The following is a 7,895-nucleotide window of genomic DNA, read 5'->3' as shown; positions in this document are numbered from 1 at the left end:
GTTTATTGAAAGTACTGTTCTTACATGCTTTTCGGTTGTGTTTGATTGTATATGAATTCGTAATTTTATGCAGATTAAAGCGTCTTTATTTGTAACTAAGTCAGTTTCGATTTTTTCACCGTAGAATCAATTGACGGAGTTTTGAAAATTTCCTTAAATTTATTTCATTAGTTAGTGCACAAATATCAGAATGATAGCGTGGTATTAAAATTTGAAGAGGACGTTCTTATTTTAAAGATCACTGTTCAAAATTATGAGGTCCGTAACAACATTCTGTAACTTCTAATCGAGACATTAATCCTGTGAATTCCTTCATTACCAGTTTTCATTGGAATCTCTCTCAATCACAAGGCATTATAATTGTATACTCAGTATATGCAAAGTAAACAAAAATATGAGTAAAATAAGAATAAAATCAAACAAACTGGAAAAATAAGAAAATAGCTATTTATTATCATTAATGCAATTATGCACATTACAGTAATAATTTCAATTAACTTTCCTTTTCTTCAACGTCATCTGGATCCTCCTCATTAAGAAGTATTTACTCTCCGACACATCTTTCTTATAAACACCATCTTTTGTGGCAATCTCCAAGCTAGTTTCAGCAAGAGCGTTGGTGCATTAATGGTACCTTTTGATTTGCATAAGTCGTTTAGCCCTTGTTCCCCAATTTCTACAATCCACAATATTTCGGTATACAGTACACTCCCGAATATCCGACTTAATGAGGAGGAAAAGTTGGCCGGATAACAAAAAAAAAAAAAAAAAAAAAAAAAAAAAAAATCAAATAGGCCGAAGTTTTATGAACTTATTTCTTTGCTCACCAATACCAGAAGATTAAGTTTTTACTTTTTACTATTCTTAGTTTTATTCCACTTCCACTAGCTTATGCAACACACCATTTTTCAATTTCTGCTCGATTTTTTTCCCACTCCCCCCACTGTACTTTCCCCAACTCCTAACTCCGAAGCTATATTTTTTGCTGTTACACCAGAGTAGTCGTAATTTCTCCTCCGTAGTCACCACAACTTTTTTTTTTTTTCGCTTATCACTCATTATGAAATTTTCTTTGTGCTACACTTAAAAAAACATTAAGCATACCCCAAGAACAATTTACGAATACTGTGCTACTGCGCAATTATAACCAGAAACAGCTACAATAACTGAGGTCTATTACACACTGACGCCCAGCAGGCCGAAGACTCCCGCGTGTGTGGTGGCTGGCGCGCGTATAAATCTGCTGTAGTCACAAAGTCCTCCATGTCGAGAGTAATACCACTGGGAGTACTGTATCAGGGGTTATCGTTCTCTGATTCAAGTCTAAATTACGATCGGTGTATGAGTGAATGAAATGCATGAATGAAGTCCACCCCGTAAAAAGGGTTGTGACGTGTATGGAGCTAAGTCGTACTCTGGGCCCTTGATGGCGCTATTGTATAACAAGAGACGTACCCTTGGCTTAAAATCACTGACTTCTAAAGTCAGTGAGCTTGTCTATGACAAGTGCCATTAGAAATAACAATAACAAACTGACGAAATAATGAACAACGTGCAGTACTGAGAAGGTATTGGTAGTACGCTACTCTTTTAATGTCACAACTTATATTTTGCACACGACACGTATGATGATCATAACAGACTCCCACTTCCAGTGTCTCCCACTACTACTTCCAATGTCTTGACATTAGTCAAGACATTGGAAGGTCTTACTTATGTTGGCCTTCCTAATTAGGCTTACTAATGTTGGCAAGGCTTGGACATACTAATGTTGCCAATGCAACGCCTTGCCTTCCTCATTTAATTACAATGAAAGAAAACAAGGCCGGATTGTACAGAACCCGTATAGTCGCGAACCGGATATTCGGGAATGTTCCGTATTTGGAGGATACGGCTATCAACAGCAACTATTTAGAGAGCTGTTTGCCGCTGGTGATTCGAAATAGACCATGTATGGGGATTTGCCAAACTTTGTTTGGTGGATGCAGTCCAATCGAATTTTTAATTTTACGTGAAAAAATTACATACTGCAATTTTATTGGTTTATGTTTTTGGCTATGCATAATAGGTCTCTCAGCTTGCTTTCAAATATGTTTGTTACTGAATAAAAATAGCAGTGGAAATATCTATTTTAAACACCTATATCTTTAATTCAGGATTTTTTTAAAAACTGTAAATGAGCTTTCAAACTCTATTATAACTTATTTCGATTAAGACTAATTTTTTTTGTACTGTTTAACTGTCAAGAGTCAATTCTATCATGCGTATGCGAACTTGAAAAGTCGAAAAGCAACCAATTAAAGAAAAGCAATTTTGATATTAAAATCTGAGAGGAATTAAATGTTAGTCCTAATCAATTCATAGGAAGAGGTCCGAAATACATTTTATTATTATATTACAAGTGTAGAAATAAAACATGTCGTATTATGGAAATAAATTAAAAATTCAAGGGGAAACACTATTACAGTTTTATTATCATTATCAATTACAAAAAAAAAATAAAATATTTTGCTATGTTTTTTTCATTCAATAGAATTTCTATAAGGCATAAATGCATTAAAAGATACGTGACATGTTTTAGAAAACAACAAAATGATCTCAATTTATTGAGAAAAAAAAATCTTATCTCAGGAAACTATAATATTTTATTTATTTGAAATCTCTATAAAAAGCTTGCAAAGGATTATTCTTTATCTATTGTTACAGTTAAAAATAATAGGCAAAACTGTTATTAAATTTTATTGAATTATACAATGTTTTCTAGCTTTAAAGAAAATCTCGATTGTATCTTTTAAAAATTCTTTTCCTTTCATATAAATACATATTCCTGTTCTTCTTTTTTTTTTATTGATTTATAAATATCATCTTCACTTTAGATTATTAGATTTAGATCACGTAGATTTTAATTAATTTCCCTTTTCTATACGAAATGGAAAAGAAAATTTTTAAGATAGAATTTATTCAAGAAATTCAATTCAGATATATTTGTTTGATTACTTAATAATTATATTTTATGCTGTTTCCATTTTTCATTATTAATTATTTAGTTTATTCATAAAGTTCGAGGGTAGTTCGCAACAAAACAATATCATGTAGATTATAAAGTTTTTATTTAATAAATGATTCGTAAGGATATTCAGTGTTAAAAAGTTGACAATTAATTATCAAGTTTGAAATTTCAATTCGCAGAATCGGTGAGAATGCTAGGTTAGGGGAAAAACAAGCAAAGAAAAAAGAAAACCTTTCATAATCGAGGTTTTTGCAAATTTGGTGTTACAGGATATTCAAGAAGTATGTTGCAACCAGTGTTATTTTCAAAAAGATTTTTTTAACTATATTCCCGAGAATTGTTATTTATATATCAGAAATAAAAAGATGAAAAGAAAATGTAATTATGTGGGAATGTGGGATTTTTAGCATTCTAAGGGGAAGACTATTGCATATAAGCTACAAAATATGAAATGAATACTCTTAATGGATGCCAATTTGCTATTCATCTACTTTTTTAATTCAAAGCAATTTGGCATTCTTCTATGACATTTTTCAGATAATATTATAATATTATTCTATTAATACTATAATATTATCCTAACATTTGGTATGCCCAAAGAATTTTCTTATTGCAATAAAATCCACATCTTTCAATCGTTTCTTTACAATAGTGATAGCTTAATTTTAATATATTGAATTTTAGGGGACAAGTGTTCAGTTTTTGCTTTTGTTTATCAACTACCATCGTTGGCGGGCATTTTAGTCTCAAATTTTACTTAAATTTATTTCTAAAGTTGATATTATGCTAATGCATAGAAAAAATTAATATTTTAATTTTCCTTGATTTAATTGAAAATAAAAATAATAACGATAAAATTATAATCTATGTCTAAATCCGATCTAAATTTTCAAGACTTTCGTGAAATCGATTTATTTCTTTTAATTAGTTGCATAAGCAAACCATTTTAAGTTTTTAATATTAATTTTATTACTTTTCAAGAAAGTGTTAAAAATGAAAAGGAAATGAGAAAAGTTGTGAGAACTTTCGATTTGAAATTGCAACATTTTGATAATTACGTACTAATATTAATTAAAGTATTCTATAAAAAAAAAATTTCTACCTTTTTTTTTTTTGATGATGATGCAGTCCTTAATAAAATACGTATACAAATTCATGCCGGATTTACAATCGGTCAGTTATAAGATGGCCAGTAGACAGCGCTTGCGTAGAAAAGCTGAAAAATGCTGTTCAGTTCATGGCAAGTAATTGTCCCGATGGGACAACATTATGCCGCTGTATTGTATTATTTTCCTTGCGTTTGTAGAATTTGGCGCTTATTTTTATTTTGACGTGAAAAAATTGATCACTTATCATAGATTAATTCCAACATTCTTTGCTCTTTGTTCTTTTTGTTTGTTAGTTTTTTCACTTTATTTGCCATTTTTTTCCTATAGTTTTCTAAATTTGGGTATGTTGACCTTTTTTTTTTTTTAATTTTTATTTTACCATGTTTCTTTGTGTAAATATCTATCATATTAATACGATACACAGAGAAAAAAAAATTCAGGGACGTCAAAACGGCAATTTATAGCCAAGCATTTAATACCTGAATCTATCTTATAAAATTGTAGCAAACATAAATCAGTCCCTTTCTGCGCTTGCGCTGCCTACTGGCCGTCTTATAACTGACTGAGTGTAAACCTAGCATTTCTTTTGGAACTTGAAGCTTCGCGCTCTGTGCTTTGCATTTTATTTTGTTTATTTCTTAAATTTCCATTCCGATTCACGATGAAAATTATGAAAGTTTTAAAAAAATTAAGAATAAAAAAATTCTTCTGATTTAGTGAAGTTTGTAATTTGAAGAGTGAAAATTTTGAAATCAAATTTCTTAATGATTACAATATATATTCTTGATATACTTCGTATATCCCAAAAACTACGCAGAAGTCTCTAGCGCTGGTATCGTCATCTGATCGCGGTTCAAAATTCCGAGGTCAGTCCCAAAATAGCCCTAATGTTGCTTTAAAACGAGACGTTAATATAAATAATATAATATACTAAACTAATATAACGTTAATATAACTAAACTAAATCAGCACTGATATTACATGTTTTGCCAAGAATGTCTCATAATTTATTTAATAAATTGGGAGGACTTTTATTGAAATTCAGTAAAACGACTCTAAACGCTTTAGGTATAAAGTAAATTTAAAGTTAATGAAGCGACAATTTAAAATATATTACGATGAAGAACAGCTAAAGTTAAAAACAACATGCTATGCAAATTTTCATTATTTCTAAATTCTGAATTTAAGTATTAATACTAATTACAACGAAATTTCTTGAGTAAGTCTTTTTTCTTTTGATCATTATTCAAATTTATTTTAATAAAGAATACTTTAATTATCCACCAAACTTTTAATTACTTCGGATTCCAAAAGTATAGTGATCCCTTTCATCCTCGGCATATTGATTTTTTTTGGGAGGGGGGGGGCAAACAGCATGTGTTGTTTTCGAAAGAAATTTTATAAACTAAATAATTGAGGAAATTTCTTAAAGTGGAAAAAATAATTACTATTAAATCCGTTAAAGGTTAACTGAAAGGATAAAGAGATGTTCCAAAATTAATGCATAATTAAATTTTCATAGCGAAGTAGAGAGCGCGGGTTATAAGATGTCCTGATTCTCTTGTTTGGGTATTTACTTATAGTTGTCCTGTTGCTATCATGTGGCTTAATGAAGCTTTTAAGCTCATATTACATTTTGCAAATTGTAAGAAGATATATATACATTCAATATCATGTCATAACTCACTAAACATTGACCTATAATTTGGGAATCCATGCTTTATTATATCTAAGAATTCAATCGTGCGAATTTTATTTATCTCTTTTACTATAACAATCGAGATTCTTTTTGAGCTAAAATAAAAATTATTATTTTAATCTTCTTTGTAGATATCTAGAAGGGCAACTAGTCGTACTTAGTTAAAAAAAAATGATTAAAAATTTTTCAGTGTAGACATTCCTTTTGTCGTTTACGTGAATTGAGATTTGAATGTAAATTTAACATGTGTGGAACTGAATATTTGACTGATAACATTTTGCCACACAAAGAAGGAGAACTGGAAGTGATCTAGAAAATGTTTACCATTTTGTCATCATTTCAAGATGAATGAAAGGCAATAAAACATTGAAGAATTTCTCCGAATGTTGTTAATGAAATGACGGAAATGCTTTATAGGATATCAATTCAATTCATAAGGATACAAATAAAACTCTGAATAAAACCCACGGTAATTGAAATTAACAAATAATTTTTGTAAAATTAAAATTTATGCCTTTTTTAAAATCTCTCTCCCTCTCTCTCTCTCTTAAAAAATGAATATTAAGATATATAAATTTAAAAGCTGGTGACAGTGGCCACCAGATGGCGTAGGTGGTGCCAGGGAGAACCCTAACGCTAGTATATGGATGGAGACTATGGAGGAGACGCTATTATATGGATGGAAACTATGGAGGAGGCGCTAGTATATGGAAGGAGACGTGCGGTTGCTGGACTATTCGGTTTGAATGGCTGTGGACCGTGGTAGCACGATGAGGTACCCGCACTGTAATATGTACCAAAGCTGTAAGTATGTACAACAGAGTCTATATTTAACCCTAGACACAATCTTACGTTGTGAGTTCTTTAGAAAGACATAATTAAATGTTAACCCTAATAAAAACATTTCAATTACGATTTATTGTAATAAATTGTTCAACATCTCGTGGTGTAATCTACAATGAAAAATGCATCTTCTTACACTAGCCATCTTAGACAATTAATTGATTTACCAATTACATTAATAGTGGTAATTAAGTTATGATAAGAACAAAATTTGAAGAGTTTACAATTTTTCGTGAATTATTAACTTTAACTGCTACAAAGAAAAAAACCGAACTGAAGAAAGTACAGAAAATTTACTAGTGTGTGTTCGAAATTTCGATACTTAGGAGAAAAATGTACGGAATATTTTTCATTTAATGAAGTTGATCATTTAGACCTCTACATTCAAACATTAAGAAATAATATGCAAAATTATAATTCGAAATATATGATATGATTCAAAATCATTTTTCATTTTGATAATCTTCTAACTGTCTTTGTCTACCAGCTCGTACTTTTCTGGATTAATATCAGCTAAAATTTCCATTTAAATATTTTATGTAACTTGCTTTTAATAAGTTCATGGTTTGAAAAATAGTTTTAAACTTAAAAATTTAATAGTATAAATTCATACTTTTTAAAAAGCCTTATAACGAAGCCTTATAATTACAATTTGAAAGCCTCAAATACGAAGATGCATTCCTCATCTTCGTAATTTCCCGTCCTTTAATCTAAAATGTGAAGTTTTATTAAAACACGGAAGTACTTAAATTTTAACTAATATAAGTACTTGATAAACATTTTTTATTCAAAATAGAACAAAAAAGTAGAATTGATCAGCATTAAAAAATATGTGTACTGTTATGCATATTAAAAATTATTTTTCACAATTTCTCAGATAGCGTAGCTTATTGCACAATGTTGTGCGGCATTATATTTTTCCAAGATACAAAAACATTATATAATGTTTATAATACTGTTTAATGTCATAGTATATTATACAATACATATGTGCTTCTAAGATTTTGTAATAAATCAAAATAATATTTAGTAACAATTTCTTTGATTCAATAAAGAAAAAAATCAATTGCACTAAAATAAAAAAGGCAATTTTCTTACGTTTTTCAGAATACCTTTTTTATTCCTTTAATTATATTACATTAGAGAATAGCGTACTTAAAAATAATCTGCTTTGTAAAAAACTCCCTCAAATATTATTTACATCATTTTTTAGATATATTTATTTGCGCATTTC

Source organism: Argiope bruennichi, chromosome 5 (assembly GCF_947563725.1).
Source record: "Argiope bruennichi chromosome 5, qqArgBrue1.1, whole genome shotgun sequence".
Taxonomy (NCBI): Eukaryota; Metazoa; Arthropoda; class Arachnida; order Araneae; family Araneidae; genus Argiope; species Argiope bruennichi.
Note: the sequence above shows the minus strand (reverse complement) of the source record.